Genomic DNA, 14,966 nt, shown 5'->3' with positions numbered 1-14,966 from the left:
TACTATTAAATTAAAGAACACCTTTGGGCTACAAAAGTGTAACTTACACTAGGGCAACATCAGGCCACCGAGCCCTGATGTCCAAACCCAACAATAAATTCGAATTATATGGACGACAATTTGCATCCTGTGCATACAACTGATTATCAATTATACACATCCAACCGCCTTTCACAGTGTAGCCTTACTAGAATGAACCAGAAAAGAGCACAAAACACCGACAATAAATAAAAAGCCAATGGACACCATGGATGCTGCAACAAGCATTATTAAGCCACATTCATTAAATAGCCTGACACTTCTTATAGAATCAACAGTAGAATAACAATAGCCTATAGACTGCAGCCCACAATCACACATATAGCCTATAAGCAAGGAGAAACTGCAGTTTTTACACGCCCTGTATAGCGCACACACAATGCTGCGTTGCTAGGCAACACAGTTGCTGCTGACGCTCTCATCTGTAAGTTACAGTGAGTTACAACAATAAATTAGTTTGTTGTACTCACCTGTCTGAACGGTGAACTCTGTGAGCCTTGTGCACCGCGAAGTCCTCCACAATCTGCTCAAGGCTCAACTTCTCTGCTCGTTCGTTCTCAAGGCATGACATAGCCAGTCCACTCAGCCTCGAGCCAAAGTTTTTTAAAGAGCTGAATGAGGCTGGGCAGTCACAACGTGTCAAAAACAGCAGAAAGGCCTCACACGACTCACTGAAGGTAAAAGTTCCCCAGTGAAGTGAACGCACAAGTCACGTGGAGGATGCACCATGAGCATTTTAGAATTTAGCATTCAGTCAGACCCAGCATGCACCTGTTGGTCACGCAACATCGTGGGTGTGTTTGATTTGGGTCACTTAGCGTGCTCGCCGGGTGGTGCATTAGATGCAACCTTTTTTAAGTGTGCAAGGTACAATAATGCTAACCATGACCACCGTCATTTTTAATTGTATTGCATTGCTGTGCATTTTTGTACTGTTTCATAACTGCAAGCCCTTGCCCGGGTGCGAGGAACAAATTTGAGGTAGTCCTACTTGTACTTTACTTGAGTATTTTCTTTTCATGCTACTTTATAGGCCTACTTCTACTCCACTACAATTCAAAGGGATATATTGTACTTTTTACTCCACCACGATTATTTGACAGCTTTAGTTACTAGTTACTTTACAAATTAAGATTTTTGCATACAAACCATAAAATAAGATGCTTTGTTATAAATGTAAATACAACTGTAACCAACAATATATACAACCACAGCTGAAATGATTAGTTGATTAATTGATTAGTTGATTGACTGAAAATTAATGGCAACTACTCTGAGTATCATTTAAGTAATTCTTCATGTAAAAATGCAAAAACAATGAATGGTTCCATCTTCACAAATGTGAGGACTTACTGCTTTTCCTTGTGATTATTTCAATAATTACTTTTTTTTTTACAAACCATCCAAATCAATCCAATCAATCAAATTAATCCCTAATCCATACTAGAAATAATCATTATTTGCAGTGAGCTATACAAAATTGTTCAAACTACCACCACCTCAACCAGCTACAATAGTAAAATATTGCTTAGACATTAATGCATCAGTAATGATAATCTAATGATATAATATATAATAGTAGAGTAACACTTTTACTAAAGGATCTGAATACTTCCTCCACCACTGTGAAAATGTTAACTCAAATGTAAATCTAATTGAAATTCATTATTTCAATATGCAATTGCAAGTAAACAGCTAAAAGCATGAGTTAAAATGTCATTTTCATTTTGGCTGTGTTTTTAAATATATAAATGAAGATGAAAATTAGGCCATTGAATTCTAATTTGAATGCTGTCTTACATTATGTGCACATATGGGAAACTAAATTGCATTTCCACTTTATAAATGTCAGCTTTGAACTTTCATAAAGCATATCCTGGAAAATGGTATTAAGCATGTTTAAAGCTTGTAATGTCATAAGGCAAAGACATCCCTCTAAAATGATTAAAATCAAACAGTTAAACTTGTCATCTATTTTGCATAGATCCCTGGATTTTCTTTAAATTAATAGTGGAACCTGCTTAACTACTCTACAAATAATTACCACTTCAGAGTTGATCCTAACAAAGTTAATCCTTTTGCTAATACTGTTATGCTGTTCACAACCCAGGAGTGATCTATTTTCTGAAACTGCAAATGTAGATAGATGAAAGTGTTTCAGCTGTTGATGCAGAACACTGAGGAAGATGAATATTTATACAGAGGCACACATGGGAGCACTTCACTATGCAGCTGAAAGCCAAAAATGCAACCAACTTATTCTCCTCCCTTCTTCTGTCAGCCCAAACAGCCCTTCAATCAATTCTCCGCTAAAAACCCAAACACACCCGTTTATTTCTCTGCTGTGTGTACGTTGTGCGTCCTGCTCACGCATCAGAAGTAAGGAATCCGCTCATATTCACTCTGCCTTGAAAACATTCTTTGAAGAGCCCAAAAAGCCCAATCCATCCATGAGTGTGTGTGAGTAACAGAGAGCCCATGTGATCCGTGGAAATTCACAGCTTGCCGTTTATCCTCAGACAAAAGCGCTGGGCAGAATGAAAGGGAAATTGGAGTGCTTACTGAAGCTGCTGAGAGGGCCCCTAGCCGAGCCACAAATTGCTTCCCTCCTCTCCACTACACAGCCCTAACATGACTGAAACCATACATCAATTACCAGCCACCTTAATGAAACATCTCTGCCACTGCAGTACCTTTTCTGGTGTACTTCACATCACTGAAGTCAAGCAGGCAATACTGAGAAGGCAGGTGTATTATAAATCTGCTGCCCATCCAAAGGAACTAAGTAGCTGTTGACAGGCGCCGGTGGCATCTCAAGTAGTGAGAGAGAAAGCTGACAAAGGTCTGTGAACCAGAGTGTGACGCAGCTCACTGACACATTCTGCCTTCTAACAGTAATGATTAGGTTTTGAGGCATTTTCAGCACACAGCTTGCCAAGCAGTTTGTGTTTTATGATTGCTCTCTGTGTTCATTACGGGGGCTTCACCAGCCCCTTGCTTTGAACAAGCGTTGTGCTCTTACTCCAAATCCCCCATTCCCAGAAACAACTTAGCTCTGGGCAGTCGTCCATCAGAGTCCAAGCACAGAGCAAGAGAGAGAGGGAACACAAGTATAGCCATTTTGTTCAGCTTGCTATATCCCAAGCCCTCATCGCTTGCCTGGTTGGCTGCCAGGGAAACCAGCAATCCCAAGACACGTGCTGGTCTGTCCTCTTCAGCTGTTAAAAAAGTCTGGTGAGTGTCCCACTTTCCATTTCATCACAACTGCAAACTATATCTGCATTAGGAAATTTTGCCACGGCCATAGCCTTTGATGAAGTCCAAGCTGGACAAAAAAGAGAGGTTGAAGATATTAAAAATCTGTAATGTATGAGGCAGTTAGAACTGTGTAGGGAGGTAAATGATTGATGGCTCACTGCTCACACATTTATGCTAAGTTCTTTTCAGTGTTTTTTTGAACAGAGCTGTAATGGTTCTTTGGGGCTCTGGGCAACCACACATCTTGTGCTTTCTGTATGTATCATGTGTCCCTGCATATCATGCATGAGCATGATAATGGAATAGCCGCATGTCTGGGGGTCTGACTAGAGGTGGGAGAGCATAGTATATACTAACAGAGAAGCCAATTAGCAATTTCAGCAGTTGCTTGTTGAACCGGCACGGTGTAGAGGTCTCTGTTAAATTAAAATACAAATGCAAACTTGCCAAAAGGGGGCCAGAGTACTTGTAAATCACATCACAGCCACTTTAAGCAATCAGACAGAAGACAAGGTGCAAAGAAACATTAAAAAAGTTTTATAAAGGAAGGGGAAAACCAAGTCTTCCTCAAGAGACACCTACAATTTTAGCCTAGGGTTATAAAAACATGGCACGATTTAGGTTCTCACGTTGTGGGGTTTGATCTGATTTCTTCACTAGAGACTTTTGTTTAATTGCCGTTCACATGGGAAATCACTCAGCCCTTGGGCAAATGAGCGGGAACAGTGCTCTCAAAATTCTGCAGACACACACACAAGCACACACAAATTCACACCCTCATGCTCCCATCATGGTGAGCTATCCAGCTTTCACTCAGCTTTCTGATTTGGTTGAAACATAGCCCAAGAGGAAATTAATTTCTGTAATCCAAACAGTGGTTAATCTAATTGTCCTTTATTTACTGAATGCCACCACTGCACTGCAGTTCCTGCTAGTGTGAGGACATGATTAATTATTATGAGACTGGAGAAAGACGGCTACGTTGGTCATGATGCGAGAAAGGCATTTAGCCAAAGGCGAAGATCTAAACCACTGAATCTGCAGAATGAATTCCGAGAGCAAGCCTAGATTAAGTTAAAACGGGGCTAACAGCAGTGGTCTAAGTTGTATTTACCACACTGTTGTGCTTGAATGCAGCCTGTTGTTATTCTCTCTGGAATTTCATGTCTCTTTGCGCTGCAATAGGCAAATTCCCAACTGGGATTGTGTTAGTAAACAGCAAGTTTAGTACCATTTTAAAGATAGTGACGCATCTATTTTAAGGATCTCATTAGGGAGTCATATTTTCCCAATACCAGTACCCACTGAAACAGCATCAGATGGTGTAAAACCTCAACAGCAGGGCTGGTCTCAAGTGATAGATCTAATGCCTTAAGCCATGTGTCCATCTGTGTACCTTCATATCTGACTTGTGCCTGTCTGTTAAATTGTCTTCCCGCTCATAAAGATTATGCGCTGAGGATGGAGCCTGCACTAATTTGTCTGACCACTTCTCATATGAAGAGATTCACTGTAGCTCCAGTAAGGGGGGAACCTGCTCCAGGATTGACATTTAATCCATGCCAATTTATCACCAGTGCAGCCCACCCCAGTGGATACAATTGGGTGGTATATTGCCTCAGAGTGGACCTCAAATGACAGGTGTTTTTCCTTTTATTTCTTTTTGTGTGTGTGCATTGGAGTTGCATGTGTTGTGAGGGGTGGGCTTGTTCATATTTGAATAAAAAATAGAGGATGGTCATAAAGGAAGCCATTGTTTGCACCTTTTATGGGTGCATGGAACCTGGCCAAGTTTGCTGTTGTGCAGTTATAGTCATGAATCTCTTCAATAGCCTAGGGAGGAAAAGAACATTACAAAGTTCCTTGAGCGATTCATTACCATATTTGCTGCATTGAGAGAATAGTTGATGATCTCTTTTGCTTTAAGTGCATAAGGCCAATTTAGAAGTATTCATTACTTGTTTATGAAAGAAGTTCACATCAAGAAGCCAAACCTAATAGGAGCTGTCTATGTTCACAGGGCTAAATCTGTCAGACATGATATTTTCCCAAAATCATCACCAGCCCTCAGGAGCGTCTCCTGCATCTCCTGTGATAATAAAAACACAGATTATATTATTTTCTGTCAGTTTCTCCACACTCCCTGTGCATCATCGTGATTGATTTTCAGTTAATTCACTGTAGGAGGATGATCAAATATGTGTCCCAGAAAGGTGGTACACCGACAGATTACAAGAGCTGCAGTCTGTCTCCCATACAAAACCTTGTTTATGGTGATGTTGACATTCAAGCTGTCACAGACTGAAAAAGCACATTGACTTTATTTTCAATGATGTGAGGATACCTGGAGAGAATGCAAAATAACGAGGAGGAAGGAGTGTGGAAGATGACCAGCATTTGAGCAGTATTCATCTTCAGTTGCCACCATGACATGCTGACATGTCACTAGATTCTCTTATTAAGTCCAAGTGAAATAGCACATCATTCAAGTTTTATTGTAATATTTTTATGTTATCAAGTAATATTTGTGCCCTGAGTCCCTCAATCTGTGTACTGCACTCACTAATCTCCATCAATCAAGGTAATAAATGGTTACAGTTAGGGCCTTGGTTAGGGGTTATGTTACGATAATCCTTGTAATGGTGGAATATGTGTAGCCTGGAAGACTCAACAAATTAAGTTACCTGAGCATAAGAAAGAGCTTTTTCTGGCATGTGTTACTACTGTATCTGTACTGCATCCTCATCCTTCCCTCCCTGATCTCTCTTCTTACTCTCAGCTCTGGGCTCTCTGAGGCCCATGACCCATCAGTTCTGCTAAGACCTCTAAGGGGCCATCCATCACCAGGGCCACGCTGTAACCTGGGGATAGATTTCTTCTCTCCTTGCCCACTCATCAATCACTACAGGCTACTATGCATATCCAAGGCTTCAGAAGGTGGGAAAGGCCAAGCAATGTCACTCACTAGGCCAAGTAGGCACTTGCAGAATGGCAAAAAAAAAGTTTAAATAAGTCAGTGAAATGCCAATAAAATGTTTGTGTTTGTAGTTCAGTTGAGAAATAAATATATGAATCTTGGAATGAGTAAAGAACCTAGTAACATCCTCCGTGAGGTTTTTCTTTGAGAGAATTCCTACAGACAACAACATCTAGCATCTCTATGCACATACACTCTGTAGGAATCAGCTGAAACACTTCAATTAGTGAAAGATTGATTGAGATTGTGTGTTTTCAAGTATGTTCAGAAACAAATCATTGTTAATGATGAAATGTTTATGATTAATCTTGTTCATTTGTATCAGTAATGAGCAGGAGCAGCAAGACAGCAACCATGACTAACAGACAAGAGGGTCAGAATAGAAAGTACGTGTTGGTGTGAGCCTTGGCTGAAACAAGACCAGCGCTCATAGAGACAAAAGCAATCTCTTACAGTTCACTAGAAAGTCATCCAAAAATAAAATAGTTTGTGAATGGCACATCACTAACGTGATGATATTATTAAGGGGGAAACAAGAAATCCTGTGAATGGAGGTACTGTAAGCGGGGCCCATGGTGACGCAAAACAATGCAAGGAACAATGAGAGAGACCCAAGAGAGTTGAGAATATAGGGGGCGTTAATCATTCACACTACAGAGGATAGGAGTGGTGATGCAACAGAGTAGAAAGAGCAAAAAAGGGAAGAAAAGCAAAGTTAGTGTTTGAGAGACTTGGTGCAGTCACCTACAGCAAACAGAGCTGCATGTCACTGACACCTACACAAAGAGGATGCAGTGGTGGTTAAGGCTTTTGTCATGTCGCTATAGCAGAGGCTGATGGCCTTGAGTCAGCCAGTGCCAGGTGTCCTTTTGACATGGGCACCACTCCCCTTAATGACGAGGAGACGAGAGAGTGAGGCTGCCACCAACACCCTTCCAATTAAAACCTCTCATTAATCAGAGCTATTTAAAGAAGCCCATTCATCCCCGATGGTGGGAAGCATGCTGACGAGAGAAAAGATAAACTGCACATCTTTGCTCTGATTAACCTTTTCTCTAAGCTGCCCTTTGGCATTGCTGCTTTCTTTCCACAACTATGGTAAGCAGCTGTCACAATTCTAACATAAAGAATAACTGCATCAGACTGACAAAGAATATACATTTTCTTTGTCATATATATTTTTTATCATATTTATTTTCTTTTATATGTAATGCAGTTATTTTGGACTGATGTTTCATGACACAAATACATGGGAAATAAATATTCGGCATGCTTATAGCATAGCTTAACTACCCTTCATATTAAGATCAAACAAAGCAAGTAAAGTTGAGTAAATTATTTACGTCCTTTCCCTGAAATATAGTGGAAAGTATTTTGTGATTAAATGTTGGCATTGTGACACTAAATTTACTAAGTTAAGATTAAAACCCCAGTCACACAAAATAGATAACAAATATCTTGTTTTTATTACTTTTTTAATATATTCAATATGTGGAATATATTTGGGTTTTTTAATAAAGGCATTTTTCTTTATGCTGTGATATTATTTGTATTATTAGTTGCTGAAAAAGTTTCCATGCTGTCTGTCAACACATCTGTCACATCTCAGTAATTTTAGGATTATAGAAAACATTAACTTTTGCTGTAACATTTATCCACTTGTTTATACTGTTCATGTATTCTCAACTAAAAATTGCTATGTTTCCTTACTATTCACTTGTTAGGTTAACTCACATATGGTTTATGCATCATTTTTGAGACTGTCCCCCCAAAAAGAACTGTAGCATCAGTCATTTCAGCAAGTGCTCCAAAACGACATATAACCACAGTGTTTTCAAAACCTTAACAAACTACTTATCTTTCCATAAACCTAATCAAGTTGTTTTTGTGCCTAAACATAACCAAACCTTAACCTTAGCATCAGATGATAAAACTGATTTATTTTTCAACAGCGATTTATAAAGGTTTTGGAAGGCACAGCTCAGAACACGCTGCTATGTGTCGTTCTAGAGGGCATGGAAAAGCTACGTATATTGTCCTCTAAGTTGGCATTTGCAGCTCACTGTATAGAAGGAAGGAAAGCTAAAATAGCCAATACCAAAGTAAAGCAACAAGGGAAAAGAGATTATGAAATTTGATGACTCCACCACGTACAGAACAGGCTGGTGTCATGCATAATATTGCATCTCTGTCAGAATTTCCCTTAGCCCACAAAAGCATTTCACCATAGTCTAAACTTTCTAGAATATAAAGGGAGGGAACACATTTTGGCAGCCTGCATTTTCTCTCTGTGAAAAAAGCTCATTAGCTTCTCTTGCCCTCAATTTAGCTTGCCAGACAGAACTTCCTCTCATGCTGAATACAAATCCCACCTCCTTCACCAGGATTGGGACACCCACACCTTAACCATAGCCTAGACCATGTCAAACCTAAATATAAACATAACCACTTAATTATTTGAACTTTTGGGGGGCACTGCTTGGGCTGGAGGCATGCTACCTGAGGAGATCAATTCAGGCCAGAAATATTGTCTCTAAATGAAAATGTTTCCTTCCTTTATCTTGGGCTACAATGCTGGTTGTCACCAAAACATATTCCAATGATTGCATGTACAAAGTTTGTACAATATCTCACGGATCAGAACAGCTCCAGACTTCAATTTAGTCTGCTTTCAAACTACAAGAGGCAAGCTCAGACAGAGAAATAGTAAAGTTTTTTAGGCATGTCCCACTATACTGAGAGTTTTACTGTTTTCGCAGATATTTGGTTGTGAATATTAAAGTAGCATTGGTCTTGTGATATTTTACAGACCAATACTAGAAATCTGAAGCCAAATTTTTAAACACAATCAGTTTTCATGATAACAAAAACTAGCAAAACAATATGAAAATTACCTCTATTCTGCTTTTGAACGTGTCTGTCCCCTTTGTATTTCTGCTGTTGGTCCATTCAGTTCAGAAATAAGCAAATCTTTCAGTCTTTACTCAAATTTCTTGGTAGCCAAATTGCTTCCCTCAGTTAATCTCTCCTAATTGCACGTAAAATCTGAACTCTGTGCACACTCATCCATTAAGTACCTGGCAATTTGACTGAGGCGCTATTAAACTGAATCGCCTCCATTACACAAATATGTGAAATGGGATGACCCCTTTTGTATGTCCTGTAACTCAATTAAGAACAACAGCAAATGATATGACTTTGTGTGTACAACCCGAAAGCTTCTTCAATCTGAAGAGATACTCAACTCCATTTTTAAGAAATTATAAAAGCAATGACTAGAGGGCCTTCATTTTGGATGTCGAGTACTATAGTAAGTAGGTACCAAGTAGAGATCAAGGAGAATATATAAAGCTACCAACAATAATGTCTGTTTTGAGTTCTGCTAATTCAATTTTGCATTGTTCAGGGCTCCTATGTGAAAAGTCAACAAAAGAACATCTTTTTTAACACGTGATTAACACAAAGAGCTGCTAATTTGTAATGGAACATTTGAACTCAAGCTGAAGCAGAACTCACACATTCCTTTTTAAATAGACTACTGTGATCTATGCTGTCATCACAAGACCCCGTTTAAAGGATAGGTTCACAATTTTTCAAGGGTGTCTTAAAACTATAGTCAGGTGCCCAAATGTACATTGAAACATGTCTTGCTTGCTGTTATAATTCCTCCTGCCCATACTGGCCATAAAGAGATCCCTTCCTTCCTTTCGATGTAAGTGATTGGGGGGAAAAAATCCATTCCACTGTTTATCTGAAGCTAATAATAAGTCTCATTATATGAGACTTCAGCTCAGTTAAATCAAGTGGATATCTTCCAAAGTTACATTCTTTGGAAGTTGTGATGGTATCATGGATTAGATTAGTTGTGCCTTGCCTCTTGCCTTTAGATTCTACCATTGGTAGATAATTGGCCATGTGAAAAATATTGACAGAGCTGTGTAATCACAAGACCCCAAAACTGAGATCATAGTTATAATAAAATGCATATGTGAGTCTAGTTTAGGCTCTAACAAGTCTGTTCTTTTATTCTTTTCAAAGGGGGCACTAGCATGAGTGAGGTTTTGTTTTCCACCAAACAGCTGAATTCAAATTATGATTTGAATTTGTAATGTAGTGATACATGTAAATTAGTGTTGTTGTTCGATATGAATTTTGAAAAACTAAACTTCTGCTTGTTTGAAATTTAAATGACGTTCTCAGAATAATGTGTAGTGCATAACCTCAACTCTTTTTGAAAAGCTTTCATATATTGACAATTGTTAAGATTTATTCATTCAAAAATCCTCACGAGGCAAACCCATTTTTAAAGCAAATCTATGATGTGATCTGGTGCTGCAGTTACTAGTTTTGAATTTAAGAAAGGATGTTAAATATTATTGCAATTTGGATAGCAAAGCCTTAAAACAAAAACAGTGCTGGTGCCCTGCCGATAGGAGATCAGAAAACGCCTCTTTAAATCGTATAGACATAGATGTGATTTGGAATATTTTGGAGTTGTTGGAATAAAAAGGCATTGCCCTAAAATGGCACATTGTTAAGGATAGTAGTGGGTTTTATAGTGATTTTTCTTTTTTTTATGTTTTCTGTAAGAAAGATAATCTGAATTAAGTTCAACTGTAACCTGGAGAAGGCCTGGTTTGTGATGAGTCGATTGCTTAGAAAATGGCATTGTCACCATAAAAAGACATTGTGGTACACCTCTATCAATATTTCAGGGAGCTTTATTTAAATCTATTATAAAGAGATTAGTTAAACCAGAATAATCAATACACATGGAAAGTAAGTTATAAACAAAATGTTGTGAATAAAAGTATGAAAAGCCTTAGACAGATTCACAAGGAGAGCAGCACAATATTCCTTTTTATCAAGCAAGTTAACAATATAATCTCCTTTAGCAGTTAAAGCAGATTGTTTTAATGGTAATATGATTGTCACTTAAAAATCCAAGAATATTTATTTTTGTTTTTGTAAATAACAAAAAGTCATCTTTTATTATTCTGTCTTTTTCTGCATCAGGAACCCACAAACATGTTTGATTCCCTTGTTGTTACAGCCAGAGAAAGAAGTCTCCCAGATTCTTGCCTTAATCTTAACCACATAAAACCCCAACCTTACCCCAACCACCTCTAACCTTAACCTCAACATAAAGATTTGAACTTGATAAATAAAAATAAACACTTTTAAACGTATTCCTAAAACCAGAGTTTCTGTTTTCTTCTCCTTTCTATGGCACTCTTGTCTAATCCTATACAGATTTTTGGGCCTTTTGACAGCATCCAGTTTCCAAAAAAATTTTGAAAACGCTGAGTTGTTTTCTTGCAATTTTCTGTTTCACAAAGGCGAAAAGTGAAATTAAGGGATTTTTCAATTTTACATCTGCCTGTCTTGCCTGTGAAGCCAAAAATCAACCAAGAAGGGATTGTTGCTGTAAAGGCCTGCAGCACACTGATGTAAATTTAATGCTTAAAAAGAAAGCTAATTGCCTCTTTTGGGATTTGTTAAATTTATCTATGATATGAAAATTTTAATCAGTTTGGGGTTTGTGTAGTCTCAGTTAGAGAATTGGATGACTCAATATTACATTGATCATTATTTACAGGTTATACAGGATTTACTCTCATGTTAATGATTTATGTCTGAGTGATGAAGCTGACAGCTGAGTCTGCAGCAGTGTTGCATTACTCCTGGCTCCGCTGGAGCTGAATACAGACTTGATGGTAGTATTAAAATACTTTCGATTGGTGGAGCTTATTGCAGGCTCTTTGGATTCACATATGCAGAACGCCATCAATGTGGCAGGAACAAGCTTCGGGAGAATGACTGTGAGAAGACAGAAGTAGTAAACAGACAGAAAATTGGCCTCAAGCTGTGCTGCAGGAATGAACATGATTCACATGCCGTGATTAATCTGAGGGACTTTTATTTATAAATCTACAATAAAGTTACATTAAAAGACTTTACAAAGCAGTTGCAAAAGTTGGTTGTTTGTTCATGTCTTTCATTCTACATATCACAAAGTAGTTGAGTAGGTGCTACACAAACTATGAACCTGAAATGTTATTATTTGATTATTCAGTGACTGTCCTACTAATCTTGTAATTTGTCTTTTTGAATGGAATGAATGGATGGATTTTGGTGAGACTGTATGCTATTAGACCACACAGAGCTGCTGAAAAGCTTAAATGTTTCTGCCCATCTCTGTCTTTTTTCCTGCAGCAACTGCTGGAAGATCAAGTTCTTAAATCTTTAATCACCTGTGGTGCAGAGAAATAATTGCCTATTTTGAAACAGCAGCACCCACCATAATAAAAGGGGTATGATACATCACTTACAGAATTCTTGTCAGAAGATGACTGTTTACAGTACAGCTTTTACGTCAGTATTACCATACTATTGGTACTATTGGAACAGTTTAGTTCCTAAAGGATTGCTAATGATCATCAGGTTGTTGCTCATTAGTAGATCATCCGTAGTGACAACTTGAAGAGCCTTGAAATTGGCTCAGTGAAATGGAAGGTGAGCGCCATTAGCTATATACAATCTTTGGTTCAACTAAAATAAAATACAAATACCTAAACTACTAAAACTAAACACAGACTTTTCCTGAAACTATGGCACCACGTGCACATTACACATCAGTAACCTTCAGGTTCATCTTTGGTGCTGCAGACATGTCAATGGCACAGTTAATCCACCAGCAACCACAAACTATCACCACATGCTCTCATGGAAGAGACAGCTATTTCAGCCTCACATTCAATAATGCTCAGCCTCTGACTGCAGTGGTATGTGATGTAGCTTTTTTATACAAGGCTACAGAAAATGTTTTAATTTTCATAGATGGAAAAAACCCAAGCATAACCATTACTGTTTATAATGTGTATTAATTTTGACTCTGACTAAAAAGAAAAGTGGCTTGTTTGAGCCCACTATTCTCATAATGAGTATTCATGGTAATTCACACAAAGCCATAAGTGCACAAAAGAAGAAAGTAAAACGTTAAATGGACAGATTAGTGAAACAAAGATTATATAGAGTGACACCCTGGCTATATTAAACATCTTTATCCCATGTAAGAGGTGGAGAAAAGATATGAGACACAGTAAGAGAGAGATGTTATCTTGTAAATGCTGTCTTGTACAACTATGGTACCTACATCTTCTTGCCAAAGCATCTTCCCAGATCTTTCTGCATTGTGTATGTTCCAAACCACTGGAGCAGCTCCAGTCTAATCCCTGTCATTAGGTGAGAGATAATAGATGTTGTTAACAGGTATGGTAAACTGTGACAGGCAAGCTAAAATTTCCCCTTCTCTGTTGTGTGTTTTAAAAGCGTAAATCTTTAACAATTGACAAAGGGCACAAAACTGCTATTATACCTCTTTGTGTGGGTTCAAACTTTCAAGCATGTTGCTTTTCTGTCCACACCACAGTCATGATGTTACAGCAGGAGTTGTCGCAGCTGATTGGGGTGTGGCCAGTAGTGCACCATACTTAAAGTATGAATCCACAGCAGGTACTACAGAAGCTGTTTTATTCTCTACTATGTGCTATTCAGTGTGGATTTCCCCTGTAATGTTCCCACCAGGCTGAGCTGAGGTGCCAGGATGCAGTGCTGTCTCCCAGCTGTGGGCAAGCACAGGATGTTGGCTGCGTCCAGAAGCCTTATTGAAAAGCTGACCTTTAACGTATCTTGAGACTAAAAGCTTTGCATACAAATGATGATCTGATTCCTCAGTCATCTGACCAGTCACTTAATGCTACCGCACGTCACTGCTGGATGCTCCCTTAGCTGAGTAGAGCTTCCCTATTTCTCGCGAATGAATTTTAATTTCCACTGGATATATGACCATCTTGTGTATGACCAAGTTCATTTTCATTGTCTTTCTTTTCACTTGTCTGCTGTTGTGAGTAAGGTGAATATGAAAGTGGGGTGCATGCTAATTTTGGGTTATTTAATTAGTCATTATAAACAGTATGGTTTTGAAGCCAGTGCAATTTAATCAGGTATGCAAATGCATGGCCTACATTGAAAACATAATTATGCAGAGAGGGGAGTAGAGGCAGATCCATGCCACTTCCCTAAGAAATGATTTAACAGTGCCACCTAGTGAGAATGGGCTGCATGTACTCTGATCCGTTGATGGTCACACAATGAATTCTGGGCTCTCTGAAAGAATTGAGTTCTGTTCCTTTTTATTAAATAAAGGTACTGGGATTTTGTCCTCAGCTGTTGGACGCAATGTCATTTACCTTTATCCCCTGAAACAATGGCAGCCTTAAGAAAAGATAGCTACACACTCATTACTGCAATGTAATTTAAATGAATTAACCTCATTGCCAAAATATTGATTCATTAAAATGCAAGAGTTATACATGTGCAGCTTCCTCTTCTTATACTGGCTAATTTTTCGAGCAACATCCACATGTTTTTGAGAAAATTTTTGAGAAGACTTTTAAAATACAATAACTGATTTTGTTATGGTGCCAAATAGCACCCAGTTCACTGGTGATATTTTGAAATTCAGCTGTGAAATGTGTTGAGCTGTGAGAACAGTTTGGGACATGAGTTGGTGAGACAACTTTCCCAATAAAAATGTGTAAATGAAAATTTTAACTTTACAAGAATTGGTGGATGTGGATGGATTGTCTTGTGATAAGAAATAACAATGTTTACAACATCTAAAACTGTG

At 38.4% G+C, this 14,966-nt stretch overlaps 1 long non-coding RNA gene across 2 annotated transcripts; it reads left to right on the top strand.

Annotated features, from left to right (window-relative positions):
- The first annotated feature begins 3,087 nt into the window (after nt 1-3,087).
- Nucleotides 3,088-14,693, top strand: LOC122868574. Of its 2 annotated transcripts, XR_006376148.1 has the most exons (4): nt 3,088-3,273; nt 4,745-4,938; nt 6,077-6,234; nt 13,862-14,693. It is a non-coding gene; the product is annotated as an uncharacterized LOC122868574 (long non-coding RNA). The 2 variants fall into 2 exon arrangements; XR_006376147.1 differs by lacking the exon at nt 13,862-14,693 and having other exon boundaries at nt 6,077-7,852.
- The last annotated feature ends 273 nt before the right edge of the window (nt 14,694-14,966 follow it).

Source organism: Siniperca chuatsi, linkage group LG21, assembly GCF_020085105.1.
Source record: "Siniperca chuatsi isolate FFG_IHB_CAS linkage group LG21, ASM2008510v1, whole genome shotgun sequence".
NCBI lineage: Eukaryota > Metazoa > Chordata > Actinopteri > Centrarchiformes > Sinipercidae > Siniperca > Siniperca chuatsi.
Note: the sequence above shows the minus strand (reverse complement) of the source record. Positions and strands in the feature narration are given on the sequence as shown.